Below are 11873 nucleotides of genomic sequence, written 5' to 3' on the forward strand. Positions count from 1 at the left end.
TCTGGCTTTATAACCATTTTTATGCTTTTTTGGGGCGCTTTTTCAAGTTTCTGTACTGGATCTGTGCATGCACTTTCTCGCTGAGCTCCTCAGCGGGATAGAGAGATGTAAAATCATATTCCCTCCTTGTCAACCGCCCCGTTCGTACCTGCAAGGCTCCGGGCAGCTGGTACGCAATGGGAGTTACTGGTTTTGCTGAGCTGAACCGGGTGGGATTGGGGCTCCCCTGGCTGCAGACCCCCGCTCCGTGGGGGCTGGCAGCCTCCCCTCACCCCAAAGCCCCCCTTGCCATCGGCCCCATTCCCGGGGCTGCGCTCCACGAGCCAAACAAGCCCGTCTGCCCCAGTGCCCGTCCGGCGGGCTCTCGGCACAGATGTTGGGATGGGTTTCCAGCTCGTTCATAGCACGGTCCCCGGCTCAGCGCCGACCCCCGCGGCGCCTCGGGGAGCTCCCCCAAGCCAGAGTCCGGTATCGACCGCGCCGGAAGCCACTTAGCCCGTGTTTATTGATATTTTGTGGTCCTGCTTTCAAATGTCGGGGTGTTCAAAGTCAAAAGCCTCCTGGAAGTCTCTCTGCGTTCCCCAGAGCACGCTGGGCTGTTAGTAAACCTGAGCATTATCTCATTAAGAGTGAGAGCACGTGTGTTTGGTGCTTATTTCCTATGCAACCGCCCAGTGGAACCAGTTGTTTTTGCATTTATTTATTTATGTTTTTTCATTTCTTTATTTTTTGAGTTGAATCCCACACAAATGCATGCGGTTTTCCACCTGGGACAGACCTCTGGTGGTTACTCCCCCTGCGTATTTAATCCTGGCTCCACACTAAACCGTTTTTCTATTTTTCTAGAATTTGCTTGCTATCCACAATTAATTAGATATTATTAGCTGCACCGTGTCAGCCGCCGCTTGGCTCCAGGAGGTTTCTTGCCTCCGGTTTTTACGAGAGCGGAGCCGTGATGTGCAGGGATGACTGACTGCTGCTTCCACTAGCACCAGTAAGAAACACCCTTCTTCACCCAGTCTGTTAATGCACAAGCATTCTGCACCCAGGCATTTGATTTTTACTTTCCTATTTTTCTCTCTTTTTTTTTTTTCTTTTTTTTCTCCTTCCCCCTCAGCGATAACATCAAACTATGTACTCCAGGATTTACAAGGTAAAGCTGCTCCTCAGAGGATACTACAGCAGCGATCAAAGTCCAGGTAGCTTTTATTCCCCGGTGATTAGCCGGGCGCTCCCAGCGGCCCCGCACCGCGCCGAGCAAGACATCAATTTTCTTTAATCGGATTATGCGGAGCGTTTTGCTGTGCGGCGGCCGGGTGAGGCAGAGCCCGGCGCGGCGGCTGGGGTTACCTCCGTGGTCGCTCAGATTTGGGGAGCGCTGCAAAGCGCTGGTTGGGGATGGAGAAGCTCGCGGGCAGGGGATGCTCGCCCGGTTGCTGCGTGGGGTTTTCCTCGAATTTCCTCAGCAGGAGCAGGAACCAGAGAGTTTATTTTCCTTCTGCCCGGGCCCGGGTATGCGACGCAGCCGTGGGAAATGGGGAGTCACCCTGTCTCCCCACCCAGCTCGTGGGAGCAGCACTGCCTCATTCAACAGACAGCCCTGTTGCCTAGAAGTACTTTTTTTCTATGATTTTACCCCCAACTTCATGGCCATCTCCTGCTTTTCTGTCAAATCCGAACACAAATCCAGTGGAGCAACAGGGTACCCGACACACACTCCAGCTTGGTCCCTGCCACCGCTTTTGAGCACAGGCTGGGGACCTCCAGGGTGCCTCAGGTACCAGATGGGATTTTGAGGGTTTTTTTGGGCATCCTGGAGCTTCCCACCAGCAACTGCGGCTTTGTCCCGATTTCCAGCTGCTTTGTTTTGAAGATTAACATCTGGCCCTGTGTGAATGTATCAGAATTGCAGCTATCTTTTCTCCTTTTTCTTTTTTTAAAGCCCATATGGTTGCAGGGAGAAACACAAACCCGAAGAGAAGATACATCAAAAGAAAGACAAATATAGAACATTAAAAAAAAAAAAAAAATTAAGACAATTTTGAATAATAGCAACGTCTGAGCGATTTTCTAAAAACTGCTGACTTTGAAGCCGGTCTCATGACTTATGAATATTTAGAGCTGACAGTCCTGCATACCGGCTTTTCCTTGAGCTTATTTGGAAAAGTGGAACTAAACTCAAGTGCAAAGCCGAGAGGGTGATGAGCTCAAAGCAACCCAGCCCGGCAGGGCACGTTGGAGTTATGTGAACACGGACTCTTTAGTTTTGGGGGTTTAGCAGGAGGGTGATGTTTCCCTGAAATCGCTGGGTTTTGGGAAGAAGCCTACCCTATTAAACCTGCTCCACTGGTCCTTTGAGCATCTCTGGGCCACAGTGCTGAGCTTGGAAAGGGGACTTTGGGGCTGTTTTAGCCTCGGTTGCACCCTTACCTGCCCCAGGAGACCCATGTGGTCTCCTAAAATGCTGAGAGATGTGAGAAAAGAGCCATCTTGGGGGTTGTTTCCCCTTTGGAGCATGGGGGAAGGATGCTGCTGCTTTCAAAGGGTTTGGTGCTTTGGAGACCCGGGACTGTAGGCAGGTCTTAATAAAAAAGGAAGGGCTGGAGGAGATTGCTGATGAACAGGCCAGATTTCCCTTCTTCCCCCCATATCTGCAGTTTTTGAACCCACGACATGTTCTGGGGCTGGAGTGGGATGCGGTTGTGGGTATCATCCATGTGTACCACGTCTGTCATGTAAACTCCACCAGCACGAAGCTGCTGATAGGAATCAAAGGCACTACTAGTGACCTTCAAAAATTATTCTTTTTTTAAGGCCGAACCTCTAACGTCGGTGTAGGAACGCGTAGCGCGCGCAGAGGCCAAACGCTGGGGCCGTGGGGGGATGTAAAGGTGCCGGAGGGCTTGTGGCTGTTTGAGTCCCCGGGGACTCGCCGGCTTGTGCACGGGATACTCAGTGATTTTGTGCTTCTCCTCTCTCGGTGTGCTGTACTGGTTTGCAAAGCTCGTACTGGGGCATCTTGGAGCAGCTCGGTGAGCAACAGGGACAGGCGGCACGGCGGAGCATCAGCGCGGTGGAGACGGCGGCCAAAACCACCGAGCTTTCAGCAGATGTTCAGCTCCTGCGATATAAAGCGCTCGCTGTCTAGCACCAGCCGCTGCCCTGAAAAACAGACACCCCCCCCCCCCCCCAAAAAAAAAAAAAGAAAATCTGGAGGGTTTTTCCCAGTGACTTTGGCAGGAGGAAAAGGGGAGCTCAACAAATAATGAAACGAAGGCACAGCCCAAGGTCTTGCTGGAGGCTGTTGTGATAAAGGTCCTGCGAGAGGGCTGCATTTGCAAGGAAATACTTGCTGTAATAAATAAAATGATCATACATTTTTCCAGATGTATTTAGGGCTAGGAGGCTAAGAGGAAATTCCTAGCTGAATTCCTGTCTGTGGGATAACGCTGTTTCCATGGTCTTCCCTGCCAAGAATCACTTAATTATGAGTAATTAAAAAAAAAAAAATACAAACCAACAACTCCAAAGCAGGGCTTTGATTTGGCTTTAAAATGCTGAGGGATTTGGGGACAGGAAAATGGAATAAGGGAATAAACAAAACAGAACAAAAAAACCCCCCAAAACTAAGTGACCTCCTGTGCGGGTGGGACTGGGCAAAGAGAGGGATGCTGGGGGGCAGGAGGATGCTGCTTAGCGGGGCGGGGACGAGCAGGGTCTGGTACAGCACAGTCCCATGGGATGCTTTTTGGCTCCTCAAATAAGCATAGCTCCTTCTCACCAGAAGGGTTGTTAATTGTGTCATTTCCCCCTTCATTCTCCCCGGCAGAGCAAAATCTGATTTGGGGTCGCTGCGAAGGACCGGGGGCCGCTGGCTGGCGGAAGGATGCCGCTTTCCCAGGAAAACCTGGGAACCCCAGGAAAACCCCCCTGGACAGGGGCAGGTTCTCAGATGAACTGAAAAAAACACGAGCCCTGGAGCATTTGTGGTCAAAAACTTTGGAGAATTCATTTAATCTTCCCTTGCCTGACGGGCATTTGAGTATGGAACCCCCCAAAATGCAACACTTAAAGCAGCAACTTGATACCAACATGTAACTTTATCCCCAAAAAATTAAAGGTTTTGCTCAACCCTCACCTTATAGAAAATGGGGGGGTCCAGTTTTGAGATTTCCATCCATGAGCCGCCGCGGGAAGCCCGGTTACTTTGACAAGTTGGGTTGAAAACGTCCTTTGCCGACTGTTTGCCCTGGAGACGGGCTGTTGCTCAGAGTCATCCTGGCATGAAACGGGTTTATTTTGAAAGCGCTTAAAAACCGCACGCAGACCTGGGGCTGTTAAACCACCTCTGCTGGTTTTTGGGGAGCGACTCCCCCGGCCGGGGGCTCGGGGCAGCCCGGTGCTGCCCGTGGGCCCTGCCTGCTGCTGCCTGCGCGTATGCAGGGATGCTTTAGCGAAGCATAAGCCCAAGCGGGATTTTTGTGCGCTGCGCCCATGTTATCCCTATTCCTGTAACTGGGAGACCCGCGGGGCCGAGAGGACAAGGGCAGGTTGGCACGTGTACGTTTACCCTGTGGTTTTTAGGTCCTGCTCCCGTTTCACGTCGCTGTGCGCGCCCTGAACCCCGAAGGCGGGTGGACTGGCGCGTGCAGGGGACGCACGCGTGGCGGTGAGATCTACGTCGATGCCACGCACATCGAAGCCCGTCGGGGACAACCTCCCAGGCTGATGGCTTCGGAAACGCTCCTGGTTTTGTGGGAGAAGGGGGAAGAGCTGGAAGTGATGGAAGGAAAATATGATGTTGAGGGAAATGGGTGGGGGAGGACGGAAAAGGAGGGACAAGCTGATCCTTTCGCGTGTTTAGGTTATGATAACCATGAGGGCAATAAAACAAGCGTGAGGCTGGGATGGAGCCCGTGTCCGTAACCTCTTTCCCCAGGGGTCGGTCCACCCGTTTGGGTGTGTGGCTCGGCTCCCATCCAGCCCCAAGGTGGGGAAAGTGGGGAGGGGGCAGTGAAAAGTGCTTGTGCTGATCACGTCTCTCCAAACTCGGAGTCACGGCTGCATAAACGACCCCCGGCTCCCACAATAACGTCGTTATTTTGCTTCAACTGTCAAGGGCAAAAAAAACCCAAACCCAACCCACAGAGGGACCAGGGATGCTGAGCAAAGCTGTCCCTGTGCCTCTGCACCCCCGTCCTCGCCCCACATGCGCGTTCGTCGGCCGGAGGTGGTAAAGGAAAGGCGACGGGTGTTTGGGTGTCTTATACAGAGGACGTGCGATAACCTGACATTTACCGAGCGAGAAGATGCGGCACGATGCTGCCCCAGGTTCCTCGGTAGCTGCCCAGATGCAGCTGCCGGGCCGGAGAGGAGGCAGCGACGGCGGGAGCCGCGCGGCGAGGGCTGGCTGCCGCTCGGAGAGCAGCTTTTACAGCACACACGGAGCTTTGCCTTATCTGCTTGTGCTAAAGCTGCCCTCTTTTTCGGAAGAGACCGAAATCCAACAAAACCGGGGGTTTTGTGGTTGATGCAAGGTACTTACTTAACGTTCCCATTTCATTAAAATTTGGGCAGAGGCGGGATTGCAAGCAGCTGGGCTGGGATATGCTGGGCTTAGGGGGTGGGGGCAGATGAGCCCGTCTGCCAGGTGCTGGGGGGACGGGACCCCCACGCACCCCCAAAACGCTTCTTTAGCAAAGACACTGCAGGGCTTGTGTAGGACGCCCAAATCCTGGAGATCGGGTGGGGGGACAGCCAAAAGCCTCCTCTTCACGTGGGGGAAGCCAAAGGGTTCCTGGCCCGATGGGCGACGCTGGTTGAAGTTTGCGCTCTGCTTTTGTTCCGACAGCCGTGAGCATCACCTCGCACACCGGCTCAGTCTCTGCCCATCGTCTCTCTAGGATGACCGCAAGTAAGAGCTTAAATCTTCCCTCCCTGGCTGTAAAATTCTTTTAAAACTTTTGCAGAAAGCCTGTAGGTTTTGACAACATATTCCTTGTGAAAAAAAGTCAGAGCGACCCTCTGGAGCAGCGCTGGCGGTGATCTGTGGCTGCCTGGGAGAGAGCCGGCGGCACGGATGCGGGCTGAATAACAAGGACTCCCGCGGCTGCCGCGGACAGGACGATGTATTTTTGCAGGGCAGTAAAACCCGCCCGATGCCCGGCTCTGGCAGGAGCCGGGGCTCAGATCGGCTCCTTCCTCGCCTCCAGGTACGGCATTTCACGGTTTCAGCCCCGCGCCGTGCCTCGGCGCAGCACGTTCCCCACGTCCCGTCCTCGCAGCGGTTTTCGAGGTGCGAGTGATGCGGAGCAGGGGCTCGCCTGGACCCCGCGGTTTTCGGGCAGCTGTTGAAAGAGATTCTACCGCAGAGTGCTCAGCTCGTGTTCCATCTCCCCCCGCTATCTAAATCATGGGGGAAGGTTTTATATACGGCTCTGACAGCGCTGAACGGCTCTACTGGAGAGGGATGCAGGGAATTTATCGCGCGCCGACCGCTGCCTGTTAATAAGCAGGCACGGCTCCGGGCGGTGAAGGATTTCTGGATTTTTCGGGAGCGGAGCACAAACGTAAAGCGGGAGCCGGCTGGTGATCTTCCCAGCTCGGGTGGTTTAACCTGCAGGACCGACGGCTTTTAGGGCTGGTGCGGGGAACGCTGTGAGGGGTGGCCGGGCACCCCGTCCCCTCCTGGGGAGCGGGAAGGGCACGGCCAGGGGGGATGCCCCATTTCCTGATGCCAGACTGATGCACTGGGAAGGAGGTGAGAGGTGAGCTGGGTTTTGGGGGTGGGATTTGATGCCCAGCACCCCAAGAGCTGCATCCCAGCCCTGAGCAAGGCCGGATGAAGGTGCAGGACAGGAGTGGAGGGCACCTGCATTTCCCTTTTGCCGTCCCAGGTTCTTCCGCAGCATCGGCAGTGCCCTGGGTGCCATGGGTCCGTCACCTTAAACCCCAAAAGCAGCCCGTTTCTGAGCCCCGCTGGGTTTTTGCAGGTGAAAGGAAAGGTTCATCTTGTCCTGAGCTCAACAGAGGCTTTTCCTTCCCAGGGTCAACCCTTCCCCGACCGCCCTGAAATACCAGCACGCTGCTTTGGTTAGTGCTGGTGAGGGTTTCCTGCAGCACCCCCGGCTCTGCCCCTCGTCCCCAAGCTCTGCCCATGAGTCCTGCACCCAGATACTGCCTTCGTGTTCGCTTTCCCATTTTAATCTCTTGTACTCTCAGTATCTTTGTGTCTTCACTGGCTTGGAGACATCTTTTTTTTTTTTCCTCTCTCTCTCTCTTACCCTTCACGCTACCATCAGCTTTCTGACACGGGAGTTTTATTGGAATAAAAGTAGATTTTTATCTCCCAAGCCTGTTTATTAAACTCTCTCCCTTCTTTCACAGTAAGCTACCGCCCACCCTCCCAGACGTTTGTCGATTCAAATCAGGTTTAATCAACTCACAATATTGGACACAGTAAAATTGGATTTCTGAAAGCCCAATAAAGTTGTGCCACTGCACTGTACCGTAGCTCCAGGAGCTCAGATTTCATCACATCATGTCGGCAGCCGCAAGAACCAGCCCATAAGAAACTCATCTAACTCTGCTCCAGCAAGCTGCTAAAAATGGATGAAGCCTCTCCCAAAGAAATATTGACTATTAGTATTCTTATTAACATTCCGCTGTCAGAAATGACCAGCGGTAATAAATACAGCTGTACCTTTCCATCGTCCTGCCCATTCATCACTGCCTGGCTGAGCTTCCCTCGGGGCCGGGCACGCTCCCCGTCGCCGCGTATGACCCCTCTCTTCACCCCGTCTCCTTGCCCAAAAGGAGTCGTTTGCCCTCGTGCTGTGACCTTGATTTTTTAATTATCATTTTTATTATCTTCTTTTTTTCTTTTCGATGCAGCAAACAGCAGAGCAGGAAGGAGCCCCCGAGAAGAGCTCGCTCCGTGCCTCCCCTGGCAGAAGGTCCCACGGAGACGTGAAAGGGCAGGACGCGGTCCAGGCACCCGCGATACTCCTGCTCGCGTGGAATGAGATTTCCACAGCTATAACGAGAGATATTGGTAGATGTGGATTATCCTCACATAGTCTTATTGCTTCCCTGATCTTGGGCGAGCGTCAGCGCTGGGGTAAATCGAGCCGTGTTTTTGCAATTGCTTTGAACTAAGCCTGGCAGAGCTGTCCTTGCCCTGCACCACGGCCCCGCATCAGCCTCCTCGTGCAGCTGCAAACCTTCCTGGGGCCGCATGTAAACCTGATCCGGGAACCGGTCTGGACTAAACCCACCCCGCTCTCTGCTCTTTGCGGGCTGGTTTTAATCCCGGCGAGCTCGCTGCTCTGGCCGCGTGCGTCTGCAGGATGGCTCGGTCGTGTACGGGCGGGGAATAAGCGGTGGTGGGAGCAGAGGGAGGAAAGCTGGTTTTTTGGGTGTTAAAGGGACTAAGAAGCTGGTGCAAGACAGCAGGTCCGGGCTTGACTCTTCGCCCAGAAGCATCACCTGGAGGAGAGCAAACACCAGCAAAATCCCTGTTTACAAACTCATTTCGAGGCGGGCGAGGGCCCCGCGTCTCGTTTAATGCTGGCGAGGACGCGACTTCCCCCGTTCGCTGCGAAGCCAGCCGCCGCCATAGGCAGCGATGTGGGTAACGCCGAGGGGGAGCCGGCTCACGTGTCAACGAACGCTATTTCCCGACGCGGGGCAGAGGGAGGCTGAATTTACCGCTAACAGACCCGGCCGTTTCCTTCCTCCCAAATTTTTCCCGGCGCTTGGTGTCGCCGGCCCCTTTCGCAGGGCTCGTGGTGTTTAGCTTTGCCCAGGTCGGTGGGACTACAGGAGCCTGGACCGCTCCTGCCTGCTGGAGAGGGAAAATCCCAAGGACCGGTGTATGTATTTAACACCAATCGATTACGAAGCAGCCGCTGTTCCGGGGAGGGATGGCTCTTGGAGCTGAGCAGCTCCGGGCAGGCTCTGCTTCTGGCACAAGGGACGGCGTAAGCCCGGGATGCCTTTCGGTGCAGCTGGTTTGATGGTTCGGTGGCGGTGGAGACCGCTCTGAGGGCGAGAGGTGGTCCCGGCTGCGGCGCGGCCGTACCTTGTCCCGTGGGGTCAGTGCACGGAAGGGGTCCCTTGGCCGCGTCCTTCTCCAGGGTCTCTGCTCGCTGCGGTGATGCTTCATAAATCCCTCTGAGGGCAGAAATCCCCCCACAAAGGGGGGCTCAGCCACCAGCCCCACCCGTGGTCACCGTGGCCTTGTCCCCACCAGCGTGGGGAGCGGCAGGAGGGTGCCGGTGCCCTGATGGCAACGCAAGTGAGCGACTGGGAGATAACGCAGCCCTTGCGGGTTGCCAGAAATAGCTGCCTCTTATTAAATTTGTATTAGCATCGCCTCCGCAGCCCGACGTGCTCCCCCGTCCCCACGGCCGCACAGCAGTTCCCCGGGAGGGGGGGACCTCCCCCTCCTCCCTGTAGTCCGAGGAGGAGGCAGCATCCCGCAGCACCGTGCCCTCCACCTTCTGCCGGGCTGGGAACCGAGGCTGCGGAGCCGAATATTCGCCTGTGGATATAAAGACAAGAGCTTTTGTGGGTCTGTGCCCATGAAACCAAACCTGGGGGGGTGTTGGGCTGGGGACTCGGCACCACTCGTGCATTTAGCTGTGGGGTGATGGCATCCCTGCCCCAACACAGCAGCGTAGCTGTGGCCAGCAGGACCAGCTCAGATGGGGCTTTGCTGCTCTGCAGGGATTACGTATTCGCTGAGCAGCGAGCGAGCTGTCTCTGCTGCTGCAAAGCAGTGTTTTAATGGCTGGGAACTAATGCTTACTGGCCAGCTTGGGGTAAAAAAAAGCTGTAAAGGCAAAGCGGTTTGTTTTGGTGGCCGGCTTAAAGCCAAGCGGGGGGTTTAGAGCAGGTTTTCCCCCAAGGCATGGCGGGCTGTTAATTACCCAGCGGCAAAAGCATGGGGACACGGTCCAGATTTCCCCCTTGTGGCGTGTCTCGGTGGGGCCCGTGGAGCCATGCATCTCCAGCAAACCCCCCTGGCTCCCCTCCCGGGTCTGGAAATCAAATCCGACCCGATTTCCAGGTAGTCCAAACCCACCCGGCGCAGAAGGCGGCTGCTCCAAAATAAATCAGCCGCGGCACGGAGGCAAGGTGATACGAGCGGGGAGATGGGATTAGGGAGAGAAGGTGGACAAGACAGATGGTGGAGTGGGGAGGGATGAAATGGGCTGCTGGAAATCAAAAGGGAAAAGATGACAAGGATGTTGGGCTCACTAAAAAAGACAAAGTGCTGGGATTTTCCTGTGGGGAGCTGGGAGGAAAACAAAGCGCTGAGGAACGTGTTACTTTGCCGCTGATATTGGGTTGCTTTTGGGAGATGCTGGGTTTTGCTGGGCAGAGAACTGTGGGACCTGTCCCCACCATGGTCCCAGCCCAGCAGGAATAGTTTTAATTTTTAATTAAGAATAAGTACTATAACCCATTTATTAAATGTGTTTTGGATGGCTCCATCGTGAATTAAGGTCAAAATGCAATTTCTCAATTCTTAAGCTATGACATAGAATTGGCTTTATTGATCTTTTGCATGATTTGTAGGAGCCCCCAATCATTATTTTGACAGGTTTATCATACAGCAATAGACTTCGTTTTAGATAATTACAGTTACTATGTTCAGTTTCAGTCTTCTGTAGGGCTTTTCTTTGGATAACCACACTTAGATCATGTTTCTTTCTTCAGTCATATACATGCAATAAACTTTGGATAACAGCACTAATTATTTTAACGCTGCAGTTTCAAGGCTTACCAAAACAAGCTCAAGGGTTAATTATACACGAAAACTTAACATCTGTTGCAACACTCATTTTATAAGTAATGAACATCTACTTCAGGGGAAACAACACCCAGGGTAGGTAAGGTTAATACATAGCAGAAGTTATTTAAAGTTGTTAAGTTGTACGCGCCTCGTTTCTATTTTCCTTTTTTTTAACCTATTTTTCATCCTAGCGCATCCCCGGCTGGTCATGGAGGGGTCCCCAGGGGCTGCCAGGGAAGGTGCTGCCGCCTCCTTCGCCCGGCCAAGCTCCGTGGGTGTTTGAGACCATTAATTAGGCTTTGCCATCAGTAACAAAGACAGATTCCGTCTCCAGAGCAAGCATGGGCAGATGCTTATAGCCAATGCTCTGGCCACCTCCGGGATCAGAGATACCTTTGCATCTCCCAGACCAGAGCGATCTCTCCCTCCGGTCCCTGGTCATTAAAAGGAAATTAATTTCACCGGGCAGTGAAGTAAGTAAACTCTCTGATTTCTGGTCTGTTATGACTGTTAACCAGCTAGATCTCACTTTAATAGCTTGTTTAAAGCACTGGGCCTCTGACAGCCCGGGTGATGGATGGAGCTGTCAGCATCTGCTTCGTTTGGAGAGGAGAGGAACATCTCTTAAACTAGAAGCTCTATAAATCAAAAGGATGAAAATCAGCGAGTGCATTTTTCTGGACAGGGGCGTCCTTCTCCCTGCGGAGCGTAACAGGCGCTACACTGAGGTTGGATTTATCGGGTCTGAAGCCCCTTTCGACGGGCGCTTCCGCAGCTGGAACGGCAGAGAGCGGGCGGGGAGCGGCGAAGCCGGGCGGCAGCCGAACCGAGCGCCGTCTCCTTCACAAAGCCCAGCGGCGGAGCACCCGGCCGCGCCCGCCAGCGGCCCCTCAGCGGCACCCTGAGAGCAACCGCTCGTGGGTACGGGGCACCGCGGCTTTCCCCCACGGCCAGTGCTCCCCAGACCCCGCCTGCTCCCTGGAGAGGCGGGGGCTCGTCCTGCCCGCGGTGCCCGGAGGTTTGGCGGCGCTGGAGCCATCGCGCCGGCGCTAACGGGAAAGCGGCGGCGGCG

This window comes from Phaethon aethereus (genome assembly GCF_964289735.1).
Source record: "Phaethon aethereus genome assembly, chromosome: 5".
NCBI lineage: Eukaryota > Metazoa > Chordata > Aves > Phaethontiformes > Phaethontidae > Phaethon > Phaethon aethereus.